Source organism: Dama dama, chromosome 24, assembly GCF_033118175.1.
Source record: "Dama dama isolate Ldn47 chromosome 24, ASM3311817v1, whole genome shotgun sequence".
Lineage (NCBI taxonomy): Eukaryota > Metazoa > Chordata > Mammalia > Artiodactyla > Cervidae > Dama > Dama dama.
The window spans coordinates 61,345,358-61,364,787 of record NC_083704.1 but is presented as its reverse complement, the minus strand read 5'-3'; the positions used below and the strand labels follow the sequence as shown (position 1 = coordinate 61,364,787).

Below are 19,430 nucleotides of genomic sequence, written 5' to 3'. Positions count from 1 at the left end.
TTGCAGGAGCCGCGTTGGAGGTGAGGGTTCAGTCCTGGGGTTGGGAAGATCCCCTGGAGGAAGAAGTTGCACTCCTCTCCAGTATTCTTGCCTGGAAAATTCCATAGGCAGTGGACCTGGCAGCTACCGCCCATGGGACTGCAGAGAGCTGGAAGTGACGGAGCACACAAACCCCATTCAGCCATGGTGTATGACCTTCTTAACGTGCTGCTGGTGGTTTGTTGAGGCATTTTACAGTAGTATTCATAAGGGATGTTGATCTGTAGTATTCTTTTCTTCAGTCTTTGCCTAACTGTTGTCAGGGCAGTGTTGGCTTCATAGAATGAGTTTGGGAGTGTTCCCTCCTCTTCAGTTTTTTGTAAGAGTTTGAGAGGAATGGTGTTAATTCTTCCTCGGATGTTCAGTAAAATTCAGTAGGACAGGGCCAGGGATTTTTGCGGAGTGGGGAGGCTTGATTACTGATTCAATCTTACTAGTTATAGGTCTACACAGATTTTTCTGTTTCTTCATGATTCAGTCTTGGTATGTTACATGTTTCTAGGGATTTGTCCATTTCATCTAGGTTATCCAGTGTGTTGGTATACAGTTGTGCACAGTTCAGTTCAGTTGCTCAGTCATGTCTGACTCTTTGCGACCCCATGAATCGCAGCACACCAGGCCTCCCTGTCTATTGTCTATCACCAACTCACGGAGTTCACCCAAACTCATGTCCATCGAGTCGGTGATGCCATCCAGCCATCTTATCCTCTGTCATCCCCTTCTCCTCCTGCCCCCAATCCCTCCCAACATCAGAGTCTTTTCCAGTGAGTCAACTCTTCGAATGAGGTGGCCAAAGTATTTGCTTATAATCCTCTTTATTTCTGCAAAATCAGTAATAAGTTTTCTACAACTTCTCTACCATATTGGAGATACTAGGAATTATGACATTATCACAGATACTGCCTAGTATCACCAATAGAGTTGTAGAACTCTCTGAATACTATTTTTCATACAAGTACCTCAGAGGAATTTTCGGTTTCCTTTGTTTTCCTGTGAAAACATTCCTCCTAAAGTCCTGTGACCTCCTGCTCCAGTCCCTACTGATTGCTTTTTAAGCCAGCTGCACAGCTGTCATCCTTTATTTCTCTTTTGTTTGGGATTCTTTCCTTGAGTTCATGTTTTTTTTCTTTCTTTCTTTTTTTTTTTTTGTTTTTTTTTTTCTTTTTAAAAAAATAAAATAACATGCTCCAATAACTTCCTAAGAATGAGTGCATCAGAAGTGAATTGTTTTTAGATCTTAGCTATCTAGATATGTCTTTATTTACACCCACATGCTTGAGTGATAGTTTGATGGAGATAGAAATCTAAGTTGAAAATAGTTTACTTCAGAATTTTGAAGCATCATTTTATTGTCTTCCAGCTTTGAGAATCCATTTACATTCTTGATCTCTGTACAAGTCTCTCTCCCCCATTCTTTCTTGCCTTTTCTGTCCCCTACCTCCATTGTTAAGATCCTTTCTTCATCCCTGTTGTGAAATTTCACAGTAATGTCTCTTAGTGTAGTTATTTTTTCATACACTGTACTGGGCGCTCAGAGGGTCCTCTCGATCTAGAAACTCGTGACCTCCTTTTGAAATTGTTTGACACTAGTTCTCTGATCATTTCTTTCCTCAGCACTTTCCCAGTCTCCTTCCAGAACTCCTCAGTAAGCGGATACTGGAGCTCTCCAACTAATCCTCTCATCTCCTCATCTTTTATCTCCTATTTCCAGCTTCCTACTGCTTTTACTTTGGAGAGATTTCCTGACTTAGATCTGTCTTCAGCTCTCAGCAGTTGCTTGAACATACTATTTAACCTTGCTGTTCCAACTATCAAATGGGGTTAATGATGGCACTTACTGTGGAGGGTTATCGTTCCGAATTAGTGTGTCTAGAGCATGACATATAGTAATAATACATTGCGGCAGGCAGCGCCCAGCTCCTATTGCTGCTGCAATTTTGTTTTCTTCTTTGCTGTCTTATTTTTCATTTTAGGATTTTTTTTCCTGTTTTTCTTTCATAGCAACTTTTTTTCTTTTATTTTCCTTTTTTTTTTTTTTAATTTTCCTTTCTTGATTGAAGTTTTATTGGTTGTTTTTGAGGATCAGTACACAAATATTTCAGTTTGTACACAATTTGTAATGTATTTACCAAGCATCTGAAAAACCTCATAGTTGGGAGTTACATTAAGAGAATATGAAATGCCAGTATCTTCAAATGTTGATAAACAGTTACACTGTAAGTCCCACTGATTCACAGTTTAGTATCATACATATTCAGATTTTCAGTCTTTCACAGCATATTAACAGTTACTAGGAAAATGGACTACCATGACCAAAGGCATTACAGAGAGCAGGCAGTTCTGACAGGCAGAGCCAAGATCAAGGAGTTGTCTTCTTGAGGAAACAATTTTACTGAAAATAAGATGAGAACAGAAATAATTTTAAATATTAAAGGCATATTAAGTGCACAACTGGGGCTCCCAAGTTGTCATTTAGTATGCTTTACATAATAGGAAATGAAAAGTACCACCATCCGTGGCACGTTGAGCTGACACTCAAGACAGTCAAAGCGTCCTGCACTCAATATTCCGCTATTTTCAGGTTGTATTGAAAAATAAGCAACAGCAGATGATTCACCACTCAAAAGAAAAAAAGCATTTACCCTTGACAGATTGTATATGGTGGGGTTCCCTCCTTCTTAAAAAATGTTTCTAGATCTTTTTTTTTTTTTTTTTTTAAAAAACCCTGTGTTTACAAAATAGCTGGTAACTATTCCTCTGCATGTCTCACTAAGTAGACAGGGACGTCTAAGACTTGTGTGTAACGCCCCTCAGGGTGGGCCTCTCTCTCCCACTTCACGAGAGACTGGGCTCTCTTCTCTCAGTTCTCCGTTTTCTGCAGATGAACCTCTAGTTTCTGGCTTTTGGTGAGCCACTGTGGCCTGTTTTCCTTTGCTCCCCAATTCTTTTGTGTGTTTTGTCTGAAGAGTTATCCTTTCCCGTTTTGTCTTTGTTTCCACTCTTGCAGGAGCAGGTTTGGCTGAGCAGGATGGAACTCCATGGCAGATTTTCCTTGTCTCATGGACGCGGCAGTTTGTCCTTTTTCAGGGAGGGTGATGATTCCAGTTTCTTGCTCTCTTTAGTTTTCCTTTGCTGCTTCCATAGATGATGTTTTATCCAAATTCCTTTCTGTCTCTTTTAGTTCCTTTATTCTATAAGGAATATTTTTCTCAAGTGGCTAATGATCCTTATTGTTGGCTCACATTTTTAAAGTGAAGCTCTTAAAACCGGAAGCAAAAACAGACGTGTTTTGTACAGGAGTGCGCCTCGTCAGCTCTCAGTTTGACTTTACTTCTGGGTGATTAGATGGCACCACACGCTTTGTTTGGAGAGTGCCCCGGATGTCACTACCCATGGGTTTCTTTTCTGGATCCGTTCAGATTTTCTAAGCAAGAATTCTTCAGTTTGGTGGCAGGTTGGGTGGTGGTAGGGGCACTTCATGCCTTGTCTGCAGTATTTTCAAAGCTGCGGTACAAGGTGAGGGTTTGAGGTTTGCAGTCTGAAGAGTGGGTGCTCCCTCCTCATTGTGGAGATGTTTCTGTGTCTGGTCTGGGGCCTGGTGGCTCCGCTTTCCCCGCAGGGACATGAGGAGGGAGGTGGGCGTGGGTGAGTCACATGGCTGCATGACACGTGCTCAGCCAGCCCTGGTTTTCAGCGTGTTCCTCAGCCCGGCCTTCTGTGGGACTGCGAGGTCTAGTCCTGAGCCCTTCCAGGGTTCTGGGGAGGCAATTAGCTTATTTCTCATTAGTATTCCCCTCCATAGTCATTTGGAGTTCGGCTTTGTTCTTTATGCTGAGTCAGTTTCCTCTCCACCATCTGCTTTCCCTCTTCCTAGAGTTTGTTAGTATTTGTGATCCGCTGTCATCTCCTTGACTACTATTTTTGCCCTTGTGGATTTGTACTTTTTTTTTTAATCCTTTACTCATACTTAAATGGGATTTGTTGAAGAAATAGAGATAATAAATGCCTGTATTTGCTATATGTAACTGGAAGTCAGGTAAAGTATTACTAGTAAATCAAATTGCAGTTGTTCACTGATAGACTTCATAAATATCCATCCATCCATACAAGTATTTAATGAGTGCCAACTGTGTGCTAGGCCTCATTCTGGTTTTTAAGATTTTCTTCTCGAATGAAACCTCTATTCTGTTGGGAAATAACCAACATCTAAATAAACAAAAAATTGTCAAGAGAGCAATAAGTGCTCTAAAGAGAAGTGAAGAGACAGGAAATGATAAACAGTAGGACTGTCTAAGCACATTCAGGGAAGCCTTCTCTTAGAAGGTGACGTTTTAAATGGAGACCTGAGTGACGTGAGAGAGATTCATTTGTGAGTACCGGGGCGTGGCACCGGGTCACGGTCCAGGTACGGGAGAGGGAGCTTGGCACAGTGGCGGAGCGTGAAGAGGCCTGTGCGGCAGGAGTGCGTGGGGGGAGGACAGAAGTGGTGGGAGATGAGATGAGTTATGCTGGCTGTGGTGGAGAATTTGTATTTTCTTCTCTGTGTGTTGGGGAGCCGCTGGAGCATCCGAGCAGGAGGTTGGCCTGTCTTTGAAGGTTGTAGCAGGGCCGCGCTGGCCACGCAGGCCGGCACCCAGACCCTGACCCGACAGGCCACTCTCTCCCTTGAGGGTCGGCGCTTTGAAGTGCTTCCCACTTTGAGACTGATGCTGTCCGTAGTCCCTGCTGTGGATGTGCCTGTGTGACCATGTCCATAACACATTGCCCTGGTCTTGATTCAGCCAACCTGTATCCCTGGTGGACTGATTGAGCTGGTAAGATTCCTACTCTTAAGAACTGGAAAGTGAGCATTTTTGTTTTTACGTGAAATATGCGTTTCTGACAAACTTTGTGTCCTCTGCACTAAAAGTAACAGAACTTACAGGAAAAAAGCATTCACAATGGCCCAGAGCATTAACAGAAATAATAATCCTAGTAAAAGTGCTAATATAATTAAGAAGACATTAAATTCCTAATAATCAAACATTGGAGTAAGCATAGGATTTTGTCTTAAAAACAAGGTCAAAGTAGCTTTATAGTAGAGGATTCAAGGGAGGGTTAGAGATGGTGAATTATTGCACGAATGCATAAAGATTAAGGAGAACCGTGCGATGAGCTTTTCCAAGGCACAGAGCACATGGCCAGAATGAAACTAGGGAAGAACTTGGTGTGAACAGGCCTCGCGCACAAGGCTGGGTTTCTGTTCGTTTCGATGCCAGTGTGCTTTGCACTCTGTGGTGTTCACACTGTGCTGTGGAATAGAACGTGTTAAGGAATTGCAGGCAGTCACTGTGAGTCACTGTGATTTCAGCTCTTGTATCCCCACCATTTCTCTGTTCACAGCTTTGTAGAATCAAAATCACGTGACGGAAATAACCTTGCAAGTGAACATGCTTTGCTAACAGTGATACCTGTTGAATCCTTACTGTGAACCCAGGTATTGTTAAACTCTGTATGTGTTGTCATTTTGCTTAATCTTAATGTCTGTGAAATGGTGCTCTCACTCTTAATAGTTAAATAAGTTAAGACCCAGCAGAGAGTTAAATACATGTTTACTGACACCTGGGCGGTAAAGGTTACATTAGACTCTGGAGTTAGAAGATTATACAGCATCAGGTCTTGAGTTGATGCGACATTTAGCCCAGGTGGTTGGGAACATAGAAGCAGAGAAAGCTAGTCCTCCAGGAGAAGCTGGAGAGTGATCAGACTCTCAGAAAAATGCTGAGGAAAGTGGGCAGGTAGCCTGAGAAAGAGGGAGAGAGAAGCTGCCTCACAGTCCTCCACTTTGCAAATAGCGCAGTCTCGCATCCTGAGAGACTGGGCTCTGTGAGCGGCCTTCCAGCAAGTATTTGCCCGAGCAGGTTAGAGTGTCATTTGTAACCTCTCACAGGTGGAAGCACCCAGAACCTCCCAGTACTACTTGACATGTGTTTGACATGTCACATTTCATAGGTATACACTGCAGTTTTCTCTAAGTAGATTAATTTGACTCATTTTCCCCATGAAATTGAATAAGTTACCTGTTGGGATTCAAGCGCATGGCTCTCAGATACACACGTGGGTTGGTTTTGGGTGGGGAAGGTACTGTGGAGAGGCGGGGGAACGTCAGGAACGGAGGAAGAGGGCTCCAGTTCCTTCATTTTCTCTCGGTACAGCTATCATGTTCCGTTGTATAACTATCACATCATGTGTTTATTCTGCTGCTGGTAGACATTTGGATTGTTTAAAGCGAAAAGTGAAGTCGCTCAGTCGTGTCCGACTCTTTGTGACCCCATGGACTGTAGCCTACCATGCTGCTCTGTCCGTGGGATTCTCCAGGCAGGAATATTGGAATGGGGTGCCATTTCCTTCTCCAGGGGCTCTTCCCGACCCGGGGATCAAACCTGGGTCTGCTGCATTGTAGGCAGACACTTTACTGTCTGAGCCAGCAGGGATTGTTTATCCCTCCCCTTCTGGGAGTGACAAGATGGGGATGACATTGGTGACGCATGTGTCTCTAGTGCACGTGTGCAAGAGCTGCTTTAGGTTCACGGCTGATACTGTGGGCTTGCTTGGTCGTGCGGAGGCACCTAGTCAGCTCCAGGAGGTAATACCACACGGTCCAGTCCCATCAGCGTTGGTTGGATGAGAATAACTGACGCTCCACATTCTTGCTACTATGTGGTAGGATCTCACCAGTCAGGTAGGTATGAAATTCTTGCCCAATATGGCTTTATGTTTCCGCATTTATTAATGACATTGAACATGATTTTATATTTTTATGGGTGCATCATTTTTTGAAATTGTGTTCTTAAATGTATTTGTGTTTTCACTTGTCTTTTCTCATTAGTAGGAATTCTTTATAGATTCATGATGTTAGTCTTTTTTTATTATGTTTTGTGAGCATACTCTCAGTTCATGGCTTACCTTTTTATTCTCTTCATGATATTGTATATTCATCAGTCTTTTCCTTTGTAGTTTGCACTCTTTGTATCTTGTTTATGAAATTCATCCCTACCCCACAGTTCAGTGGTTAAATTGTCTACTGAAGATTTAGTTTTGCCTTTTAGAGTTTAGGCCTTCGGGACTCCTGGAATTGACATTTAAGTGTCATGTAAAGTTTTATAATAAGGATCAAGTTTCCTTCACTTTGTTCTTTGCCTTTCAGATTGTTGTGAATACCTGTGGTCCTTTTGACCTTCAGCATATGTTTTAAAGTTAATTTGTTCGGTTATACATACAAGAAACAAAAAGCCTATTGGCTGTTTAAAATTGGCATTGCATTTGCTTCATGAATGAATTTAGAGAGAATTTATAGCTTTAAAAAAAAATGATTTTCTTTATTTTTGGCTGTGCAAGATCTTTGTTGCCGTGCAGGCTTTTTCTCCAGTTGTAGCAAGTGGGGGCTGCTCTTGTTGCGAAGCCTGGGCCTCAGTAGCTGCAGCTCCTGGCTCTGGAGCAGAGGCTCAGCAGTCGTGGCGCGTGGGCTTCGCTGCTCTGTGGCACGTGGGGTTTTCTTGGATGAGGGATTGAATCCACGTCTTCTGCATGGGCAGGTGAGTTCTTTATGAGCCACCAGGGAAGTCTCAAAAATTATATCTTGATGGCACGGAGTCTTATAACCCATAAACATAGCAAATTTTCCCGTTTATTTAGGTGTTTACTTTTTTCTGCTGAAATGCAGCATAATTTTCATTTGATTTGTTTCCCAATACTTTATGTTCTTTGACGCTATTTGAAAATAGCATACTAAAGTTTTATTTTCCAACTCTGCTGGTATATAGAAATGCAAGTGATCTTGTCTATAGATATGGTTTAAATCCAGCAATCACTTATTTTTTATAGGGATTGCATTTTTTAAAATTTATCTTATATTGGAGTGTAGTTAATAATGTGTTAGTTTCAGATGTACAACAGAGTGATTCAGTTATGCCTACATATGTATCTCTTCTTTTTCAAATTCTTCTCCCATTTAGGTTATTACAAAATATTGAGCCAAGTTCCCTGTCCTATATAGTAGATATAGTAGATACTTGTTGACGATCTATCTATTTTAAATACAGTGGTATGTACTTTGTCAATCCCAGGCTCCCAATTTATTCCCCCTCCCACCTTTTCCCTTGGGTAACCATAAGTTTGCTTTCTAAATCCATGAGTCTGTTTCTGTTCTGTAATTAGCTCATTTGTATCCTTTTTTCTTAAACTATGGCCATTGTATTTTCTTTGTCTCTCTCTGTTTGACTTCAGTTAGCATGATAATCTCTAGGTCCATCCATGGTGCTACAGATGGCACTCAGGTCAGTTCAGTCTCTCAGTTGTGTCTGACTCTTTGCGACCCCATGGACTGCAGCATGCCAGGCTTCCCTGTCCATCACCAATTCCCAGAGCTCAAAATTGTGTCCATCGAGTTGGTGATGCCAGTCCAGCCATCTCAGCCTCTGTCATCTCCTCCTCCTGGGCTCAATCTTTCCCAGAATCGGGGTCTTTTCCATGGAGTCAGTTCTTTACATCAGATAGCCAGAGTATTGAAGTTTCAGCTTCAGCATCAGTCCTTCCAATGAATATTCAGGACTGATCTCCTTTAGGATTGACTGGTTGGATCTCCTTGCAGTCCAAGGGACTCTCAAGAGTCTTCTCCAACACCACAGTTCAAAAGCATCAGTTCTTTGACACTCAGCTTTCCTTATAGTCCAACTCTCACATCCATACATGACTACTGGAAAAACCATAGCTTTGACTAGACAGACCTTTGTTGGCGAAGTATTGTCTCTGCTTTTTACTATGCTGTCTAGGTTGGTCATAGCTTTTCTTCCAAATGGCATTGTTTCATTCTATTTAATGGCTGAGTAATGTTCCCTTGGATATATGTGCCACCCCTTCTTTATCTGTTCATCTATTGATGGACATTTAGGTGGTTTCCATGTCTTGGCTATTGTAAGCAGCACTGCAGTGAGCGTTGGGGTGCATTTATCCTTTCAAACCATGGTGTCCTCCAGATAAATGTGCAGAAGTGGAGTTGCTGAATTATACGTTAGCTCTATTTTAGTTTTTTAAGGAACTTCCATACAGTTCTTCACAGTGGTTGTGTCAATTTACATTCCCACCAACAGTGTAGGAGGGTTCCCTTTTCTCCACCATAGCTCCAACATTTACTGTTTGTAGACTTTTAATCATGGCCATTCTGACTGATGTGAGGTTATACCTCATTGTAGTTCTTTTTGAAATTTTTTTTACTTAAAAATATTTATTTTTAATTGAAGGATAATTGCTTTACAATATTACATTGGCTTCTGCCATGTATCAACATGACTCCGCCATCGGTACCCATGTGTCCCCACCCTCTTGGGCCTTGCCCCCGCCTCCCACCCCGGCCCCACCCTACCCCCCTAGGTTGCCACCGGGCACCGACTTGAGCCCCCTGAGTCACAGAACAAACTCCCCTGGCTGGCTGTGTCACACGCGGCAGTGTGTATGTCTCCATGCTGCTCTCCCCTGGTCCCACCCTCTCCTTCCCCGTGCCGCCCCCACACGTCCACACGTCTGTGTATCAGTACCGTCTTGCCAGATTCCTGTATATGCATTAACATACGATACTTGGTTTTCTCGTTCTGACTCGCTTCACTCTGTACAAACAGGCTCTAGTTTCACCCACCTCCCTAGAACTGACTCACACGCCTTTTTATGGCCTAGTATTGCTCCATCCTCTCTATGTAGCGTGTGTCCTTTCTCTGTTCACCTGTCGATGGACACCTAGGTTGCTTCCGTGTCCTAGCTACAGTAAACAGTGCTGCTGTGAACACAGGGTACGTGTGTCTTTTTCAGTTAGGGTTTTATCATGACACATGCGCAGTAGTGGGATTGTGGGGTCATGCTGGTTATATTCCCAGTTTTTTAAGCAGTCTCCACACTGTTCTCCATAGTGGCTATATCTATTTACAGTCCTACCAGCAGTGCAAGAGGGTTCCCTTTTCTCCACACCCTCTCCATTCTGACCTGTGTGAAGTGATTCCTCATTATAGTTTTGATTTCCATTTCTCTAATAATTAATGGTATTGAACATCTTTTCATATGCGTCTTAGCCACTGGTATGTCTTTGGAGAAATGTCTGTTTAGGTCTTCTGGCAGTTTTTTCATTGAGTGTTTTTTTGTTTTTTAATATTGAGCCTCATAAGCTGTTAGTAAATTTTGGAGATTAATCTCTTATGGGTCACATGGTTTGCAGATGTTTTTTCCTGTTCTGTGGTTTGTTTTTGTTTAGTTTATGTTTTCTTTTGCTATGCAAAAGCTTTTAGGTTTAATAAAGTCTCATTTTAAAATTTTTTGTTTTTATTTCCATAACTCTGGGAGAATTCTGTCTGTATTAATTCTAAAGTTTTCCCTATACATTCATTTTAATTTTTTTTTTTCCAGTCCTTATGTTTTTGTCTTGCCTTTCTGTCCTGGCTAGAATCTCCAGTGCAGAGTGTAACAGAAGTGGTGGGAGCAGGCAGTGTTGCCTTGTTCCTCATCTCACAGGAATGCTTTCAATGAGGCATTCTCTTCTGTTGCTAGTTAGAAAAAGACATACTCAGCAGATGTTGGGTTTTTAATCACTTTTAAAAAAATATACTAAAATGTGGTATCTCTCTTTTAATCAACTTGTGGTGAATTAGATTTATTTTAAACTCCTCTTGATTCTGGGGTTTTTGTTGTTCAGTCGCTAAGGCGTGTCCAGTTCTTTGAGACTCTGTGGCCTATATAGCACGCCATACTACGTGCTACAGATTCTGGGGTTAATCCCAATCTAATCATGATTCGCACATACATTTTAAATTCAGTTTGCTAATGTTTTGTTTAGGAATTTTCCATCTGTGTTTATGAGAAGACTGACTTTAAATTTTCTTAAGTTTTGTAATCAGGGTTATGCTAGCTTCACTAAATGAGTTGGAAGGAGAGCCCCTCCATTATCTACTTTCTGTAATAATTGATGTAAAATTTAAATTATTTGGTCCTTCAGTGCTTATAGAACTCATCAGTAAAACTGCCAGGGCTTAGAAAGGTTTTAAGCTACTGATTTAATTTCTTTAATGGTTAAAAGGCTATTCAGATTTTTTTTATTTGTAATTGAGTTTTAGTAAGTTACGTCTTTCTAAGAATTTGACTTCAAGTTTTCACATTTTTTGGCATATAGCTACTCAGAATAACTGTGTTTTATATTTTTAATGTTTGAAGCATCTCTAGTTATAGCTTGTTTTCATTCCTAAGGTTATATTATTTGTGTCATCTCCCCTTTTTTCTTGATTGATTTTACCAGAGAGTTGTTTTTACAACTTTACATGTACTTATTTGTCCTTCATATTCCATCTTTGATAAAGTACCCGTTCAAATCTTTAGACGCTTTTCTTTGCTGCTGTTGACTTACTCTTGAGTTTTGACAGTTCTTTATGTATTCTAGATACATGTCTTCTATTAGATAAGTGGTTTCCAAATATTTTCTCCCAATCTGTGGCTTTTCATTCTTTTAGCAGTGTCTTTTGAAGAGCAGAATCATATTTTTTAATTTGATAAAAGTCTAATTTATCTCTTCATAATATTATAAGTCAGGCTTTTGATGTCGTATCTAAAAATCTTTACCTAACCCATGGTCACAAAGATTTTCTCCAGAAATTTTATAGCTGCTGGCTTTACATTTATGATTTTTTTTTGTTGTTGTTATTTTAACTTAATCACAATATAATAAAATCTGGTCTGTATGATAACCAATTTTGTTGTTTTCTGAGCTTTGGTGAAAACAAAAGCAATACCTGACCATTTGTATTTTTTCAAAAAATTCCAAGATAATTCTGATATGCATCTGGATTTTTAAAAGTGATTACAGGTTTTCTATTAAATGATAGTTGTAGTGATAAAGAATTCTGTTATTTTCTGTTGACCAGTCATGATACAATTATTGTATTAAGCAAAAATCACAATAGTGGAAGATGTTTATCAGTTTTCACAGTCAGTCACAATAGTGGAAGATGTTTATCAGTTTTCACAGTCAGTAGCCAAACAAAAAAATAAAAGACCACTACAATTGCAAGCCATGATTAACCTAACAAAATAAACACATAGAATTTGGGGTGTTAAGTAGAGTGGTGTGATAAGGGAAAGTGCAGACATGCACATGTTTTTCATCTACCCAGCCACTCTTTGTTGGTTCACGCATTTACTCCAGTTATGTTTAAGGTAATTAGTGATATGTATGACCCTTTTACCATTTTCTTAATAGTTTTGGGTTTATTTTGTGTAGGTCTTTCCCTTGCGTTTCCTGCTTAGAGAAGTATTTGTCGTAAAGCTGGTTTGGTGATGCTGAATTCTTTTAACTTTTGCTTCTCTGGAAAGCTTTTGATTTCTCCATCAAATCTGAAGGAGAATCTTGCTGGATAGAGTATTCTTAGTTGTAGGTTCTTCTCTGTCATCACTTTGTATATAGATATGTTTGGTATGTCTTGCCTTTCCCTTCGGGCTTGCAGAGTGTCTGTTGAGAAACCAGCTGATAACAGTATGCGAGTCCCCTTGTGCGTCTTCTGTTGTTTCTCCCTTTGCTGCTTTTAGTGTTTTGTCTTCGTCTTTCATTTTTGTCGGTTTGACTCCTGTGTGTCACAGTGTGTTCCTCCTTGGGACTCTCTCCTTGCCGGACTTGGCTGACTGTGCTTTTCCCATGTTAGGGAAGTTTTCATCTGTTATCTCTTCAGATATTTTCTCGGGTCCTTTCTGTCTCTTCCTCCTGGGGTCCCTGTAATGCGAATGTCGGTGCCTTTAATGTTGTCCCAGAGGTCTTTTCAGCTGTCTTTTTTTCCCTCCTTTCATTCTTTCTTCTGCATTGTGTTCTGCTGCAGTGATCTTGACCGCTCTGTCCTCCGGGCCATTTATCCATTCTTCTGCCTCAGTTATCTTGCTGTCGATTTCCTTCTAGTATTTTATTCATCTGTTTGTTTGTTCGTTAGTTCTTGTAGGTCTTTGGTAAACTTTTCTTGCATCTTCTTCATTGCTTTCCTGAGATCCTGGATCATCTTCACCATTATTCTGAATTCTTTTTCTGGAAGGTTGCCTGTCTATCCAATTCACTTAGTTGTTTTTCTGGGGTTTTATGTTGTCCCTTCATCAGGGACATAACTTTTTGCGTTTTCATCCTGATTAACTTTCTATAATGTGATTTTCTTTCTAGCCATTGTAGGATTGCGGTTCTTCTTGCTTCTTCTGTCTGCCCTCTGTCTGCCCTCTGATGGAGGAGCCTAAGGGGTTTGTGTAAAGTTCCAGATGGGAGGGACTGGGAAAAACTGTGTCTTGCTCTGATGGGCAGGACTGTGCTCAGTAAAGCTTTAATCCTAGTATCAGCTGATTTTGGACTTGTTCTCCCTTCCTGTTAGTAGTTTCAGCTCAGTTCAGTCACATCGACTCTGTGACCCCACGCACTGCAGCACACCAGGCCTCCCTGTCCATCACCAGCTCCCGGAGCTTGTTCAAACTCATATCCATTCAGTTGGTGATGCCATCCAACCGTCTCATCCTCTGTCGTCCCCTTCTCCTCCTGCCCTCAATCTTTTCCAGCATCAGGGTCTTTTCCAATGAGTCAGTTCTTTGCGTCAGGTAGCCAAAGTTTTGGAGTTTCAGCTTCAGCGTCAGTCCTTCCAATGAATATTCAGGACTGATTTCCTTTAGGATGGACTGGTTGGATCTCCTTGTAGCCCAAGGGTGTCTCAAGAGACCACACCACAGTTCAAAAGCATCAATTCTCAGCTTTCTTTGTAGTCCCAACTATCACATCCATACATGACTACTGGAAAAACCATAGCCTTGACCAGACGGACCTTTGTTGGCAAAGTAATGTCTCTGCTTTTTACTGTGCTGCCTAGGTTGGTCAGAGCTTTTCTTCCAAGGAGTAAGCATCTTAATTTCATGGCTGCAGTCACCATTTACAGTGATTTTGGAGCCCAAAAAATAAAGTCTGTCACTGTTTCTATTGTTTCCCCATCTACTTGCCATGAAGTGATGGGACCGGATGCCATGATCTTCGCTTTCTGAATGTTGAGTTTTAAGCCAGCCATTTCCAGCTCTCCTCTTTCCCTTTCATTAAGAGGCTTTTTAGTTCTTCTTCGCTTTCTGCCATAAGTGTGGTGGTAGTTGTGTAGCCTGAAGTAGCCAGCCCTGAGGTCTGTGGGCTCCATGGTACGGTTAGTGGCGACCTCTAAGAGGACATCACACCAGGGGCCCTTCCAGGACTGCTGCTGCCAGGGCCCCTCGCCATGGCGAGCCCCTGCTGACCCGCGCCTCCACAGGAGACCCTTCAACACTAGCAGGTAGGTCTGGTTCAGTGTCCTGTGGAGTCACTGCTCCTTTCCCCTGGGTCCTGTTTCCCCCAGTCCTGTGTAAGTCCTGTAAGCAAATCCCACTGGCCTTCAAAGTCAGATTCCCTGGAGATTCCCAGTCCCTTTTTTGGAGCCCCAGGCTGGGAAGCCGGACGTGGGCTCAGAACCTCTACAGCAGTGGGAGGACTTCCTTGGTACTGTCGCTCTGCAGTCTGTGGTTGGCCCCCGGCGGGTGTGGGATTTGACTTGTAGCGTGGCCGTGCCCCTCCTTCCGTCCTTGCTGCCGCTCTTCTCCGCCTCTGGCTGTGGGGTGTCTTTCGGGGCCCCAGTGTCCTCCGTCTGTAGTGGTTCAGCAGCTAGCTGCGACTGCGCTGCTCTCGCAGGAGGTGAGCACTCAGCCTTCTACTCTGCCGTCTTGAACCCGAAGCCCCAGTTTTTTGAAATTCGTTTATTTTCAGTTTGGTGTGGTACTTCAGACGTTTCCCTGAGTATTTATGTTCACGTATATGTAACTAGAAATATATAGATTTTTAAAATTTAATGTAAATGGAGTCACACTAGATAGATGTACTGTTCTATAGATTGCTTTTTTGACTGTCACAGACAATGATATGCATAATTCTTTCACTGTCACATTGTATTACATAGGTTACAGCTATATTTTTTAGCCCCTCCTCTTAGAAGCACATTTAAGTTGCTTCTACAGTTTCTCAAACACAAATAGTGCTGCAGCAGACATCTTTGTATTTGATGCCTTCTGGGCTCACTTGTGGGTATATTTCTGTAGGCTGGAAGTAGAATTGCTGAATTGAAAGCTATCTAGGTGGCAGACAGAACTTTAATTTGGAAAGACACATGCGCCTCAGTGTTCAGAGTAGCGCTGTTTACAATAGCCAAGACATGGAAATAAGCTCAGTGCCCACTGAAGATGAGTGGATACAGAAGATGTGGTACATATATACTGTGGAATATGAGCCATAAAATAGAATGAAATATACCATTTGTAGCAAGATGGATGGACCTACAGATTACCATAGTAAGTGAAGTAAGTCAGAAAGACAAACACCATGTGGCTTTACTTACATGTGAGATCTAAAATACGGCACACGCGAGCTTACCTACAAAACAGGAACAGACTCCCAGACACAGAGAACAGACCTGCGGTTGCCCAGTGGGGAGGGGTAGGAGGGACGGGTAAGGAGTGTGGGGTCAGCGGATGGAAGCGGTCACACGTCGGATGGATGCCTGGCGCAGGTCTGTGGCATGGCACAGGGGGCACACCAGCATCCTGTGGGCGGTCGTCGTGGGGAGGGATGTGAGAAGGGACATCTGCATAGCTGAGTCGCTGCTGTGTGGCAGAGGTGAACACATTGTAAATCACCTGTACTTTAGCAGAGTTTTTTAAAAAACTATCTGGTTGGAATTTTATCTTGCAAGTTGTTTCTTTTCCTTTTTAAATTTTTTTTTTCTTCTTAAATCAGTCATGCATTCTTATATGCAAAAAGTAGCTGGGTCATTGATCAGCTCAGTTGTTAATTCAGCAAGCATTCATTGAGGACATACTGTGGGACTCTTTCTTGGGGTTTTCATTTCTTTCCAACTCAGCCCCCCCTATTTATTGCAGTATTTTTAAATGAACCTTTTATTACACCAGAATGATGTTCAGAGGAAATACAACAATTCATATACAAATAACTTGAAAAAATTAATATAGTACAGTAACTATATTCAACAGAAATAAAAGGAAGGCAGTTTATCATGAAGGCAGTATTTCATGTAAATGCTTAGGTGCAGCTGTCACAGAAGATACAGTGGAGAATTCAGATGGTTGTACGTACTTAAATAACCTGTGACTTAAGAGTAGTAAGAAGATGAAGCGTTTTGGGATTTGGAAGAAGATCACTGTTGGAATAAGTGGTGCGAGAGATAAAGAGGTGATCAGACAACGTGTGTTGTCATTGTAGAAGAGCTGTACCTTATGGAGAAGTGTCTTGTCAAAATAATTTCCTCCGCTGTCTCAGAAGAAAACGGTGATGATCTCTACCAGAAAATGTCTCCTTTCTTAAAACCTCACTGCATTTGAGGTGTATACCTTTAGTATCTGAAACTTTAAAAAGACTTTGGATGCCATATTTGTTCATTGGTCGCAGGACTGGGGGTTAGAAACCTTTTTGTCTACCAAAACATAAAAAACAGAAAATCGTTAACATCTTACATGGGGAAAAAGAGCATTTTACTGAGGATTGTAGTTTTAACAGTGCACTTGATTTCCTCAGGAAACTTGTAATAGAAATGCTTTTTGTTTTATATACTACATAGCATTTATGTTTATTGCCTCATTTAATCCTCCCAAATATCTGTGAGGAAAGTGGTATTACCTGAAATGAGTAGACAGAGTCTTAGAACAATTACAGGACTTATCCAAAGGTATCCGAACAGGAGCTGGCAGAGGGAGATGTTTCCAGGGTGCTGGCTGCCCACTGAGATGATTCCATTTAGATCATAGTTACAGAAACACAGAGCCTAATTTAAAAATAACTTCAGTAGCAGTTCTTTAATAGGTAAGGAGATTGAGGAGTATTTTTTTACAGCAATTTTTAAAACTTTGTATTGGAGTATAGTTGATGTACAATGTTGTGTTAGTTCCTGCTTCCCAGCAAAGTGGATCAGCTGTATATACACATAGAGCCACTCTTTAGGTTTTTTCCCGTATTGGTCATTACAGAGTATTGGGTAGGACTATACAGCCGCCCCTTACTGTGACCTGTTTTGTGTCTATTTTATGTGTCCCCGTCTCCGGGTTTATCCCTCCCTCCACTTTCCCCCTTCATAACCATAAGTTTGTTTTCAATAACTGTGAGTCTGTTTGTTTTGTAGGTAAGTTCATTTGTATCATTAAAAAAAAATTGGGTTCTACTTACGAGTGGTATATTTGACTGACTTCACTTCAGTCCAGTTCATTGTGGGCTTCCGTGTTGGCTCAGTGGTAGAGAATCTGACTGCCAGTGCAGGAGATGCAGGTTTGATCCCTGGGTCAGGAATATTCCTTGGAGTAAGAAATGGCAACCCACTCCAGTATTCTTGCCTGGGAAATCCCATGAACGGAGGAACCTGGTGGTCTGCAATCCATGGGGTTGCAAAGGAGTTGGGCAAGACTTAGTGGCTAAACAGCACCAGCAAATGGTCCATTTTATATATGTCCCACATCTTCTTCATCCGTTCTTCTGTCGGTGGACATTCCTGTTGCTTCCATGTCCTGTCTGTTGTAAATAGTGCTGCAGTGAACATTGAGGTGCATGTATCTTTTGAAATTTTGTTTTATTCTGGATATATACCTAGGGGTGGGATTGTTGAATCATATGGTATCTATTTTTAGTTTTCTAAGGAACCTCCATATTGTTCTCCATCGTGGTCGCACAAATTTGCCTTCTTGCCAACAGTGTAGGAGGGTTCCCTTTTCTCCACATCCTCTCCAGCATTTATTCTTTGTAGATTTTTTTGATGGTGGCTATTCTGACTGGGGTCAGGTGATACCTCATTGTAGTTTTGATATACATTTCTTTAATAATTAGTGATGTTAAACATCTTTTCAAGAGCTTTTTGGCCATCTGTATGTCTTCTTTGAAGAAATGTCCATTTCTTCTGTCCATTTTTTTGATGGAGTTGTTTTTGATATTGAGCTGCTTGAGTTGTTTTTATATGTTGGAGAATAATCCTTTGTTGGTCACTTTGTTGGCAAGTATTTTCTCCCATTCTGTGGGTTGTCTTTTCTTTTTGTTTGTGGTTTCCTTTGCTGTGCAGTAACTTTTAAGTTTAATTAGGTCCCATTTTGTTTTTATTTTCATTTCTCTAGGAGGTGCATCCAAAAAGGTGCTGCTGTGATTCATGTGAGAGTTTTCTACCTATGTTTTCCTCTGAGAGTTTTACAGTATCTAGTCTTACATTTAGGTCTTTAATCCATTTTGAGTTTATTTTTTTGTAAGGTGTTAGAGAATGTTCTAATTTCATCTTCTATATGTAGCTGAGCAGTTTTCCCAGCATCACTTATTGATAAGATACTGTCTTTTCTCCATTGTTTATTTTTGCCTCCTCTGTCATAGATTAGGTGACCATGGATGCCAGAGAGTGGGTTTATCTCTGAATTTTGTTTCCTGTACCATTGATCTGAATTTCTGTTTTTGTGCCAGTACCATACTATACTTGATTACTGTAGCTTTGTAATATAGTCTGAAGTCAGGAAGCTTGATTCCTCCATCTCTGTTTTTCTTTCTCAAGATTGCTTTAGCAACCTGGAGTCTTTTGTGTTTAATAACAAATTGTAAAAATTTTTGTTCTAATTCTGTGAAAAATGCTATTGGTAGGGATTGCATTGAATCTGTAGATTATTTTGGGTAGTATAGTCATTTTGACAATATTGATTGCTTCCAATCCAAAAACATGGTCTGTCTCTCCATGTTTGTGTCATCTTTGATTTCTTTCATCAGTATCTTATAGTGCAGTATGTTTTTATATCTCATCTTAGCAAAAAAGAAAGAAAAGCTTTCCTTGTTCTTTCTTGAATGGGTAGAAGTTTTTCTTTTAAAAATGAAGAAAAGAAGAACATGATTATTTCAGAGTTTGGATGGAAAATAAGATTCATTGTACTAAATTCTAGCAATATTTGTTGGTTGTAGAAGGTAACTTTGTTTTGGAAACACTTTTTTGTTGTTGTTCTTGGCTTTTTGGCCACACTGCTTGCCTTATGGGATTTTAGGTCCCCAAGCAGGGATTGAACCTGGACTGTTGGCAGTGAGAATGCCACTGGGCTGCAGGGAATTCCCTGGAAACAGTTCATTCGTTTTTTCTTTTTCTTTTCTCCCCCCCCCCCTTTTTTTTTTTAACTGTAAAAGTGATACAACATTCTGGAAATTTTGGAAAAGAAGAAAACCATATTTCCTTCATTTTGACACATTACTTTGCTGACAAACGTCCGTCTAGTCAAATCTATGGTTTTTCCAGTAGTCGTGTATGGATGTGAGAGTTGGACCATAAAGGAACGTGACT

General features: G+C 41.1%; 1 protein-coding gene across 5 annotated transcripts in view; it reads left to right on the top strand.

The window, feature by feature from the left end:
* Positions 1–19,430, top strand: part of NR2C2 (nuclear receptor subfamily 2 group C member 2) — a 109,578-nt gene that overhangs the window by 24,070 nt on the left and 66,078 nt on the right. Inside the window, exon 1 of one of the 5 annotated variants that reach the window (XM_061128926.1) lies at positions 5,422–5,515. The exons of the other annotated variants lie outside the window; for them this stretch is intronic. The gene's annotated coding sequence lies outside the window, so the exon portion shown is untranslated. Of the gene's footprint in view, positions 1–5,421; positions 5,516–19,430 lie in introns of those variants that run through there. 5 annotated transcript variants of the gene reach the window in all.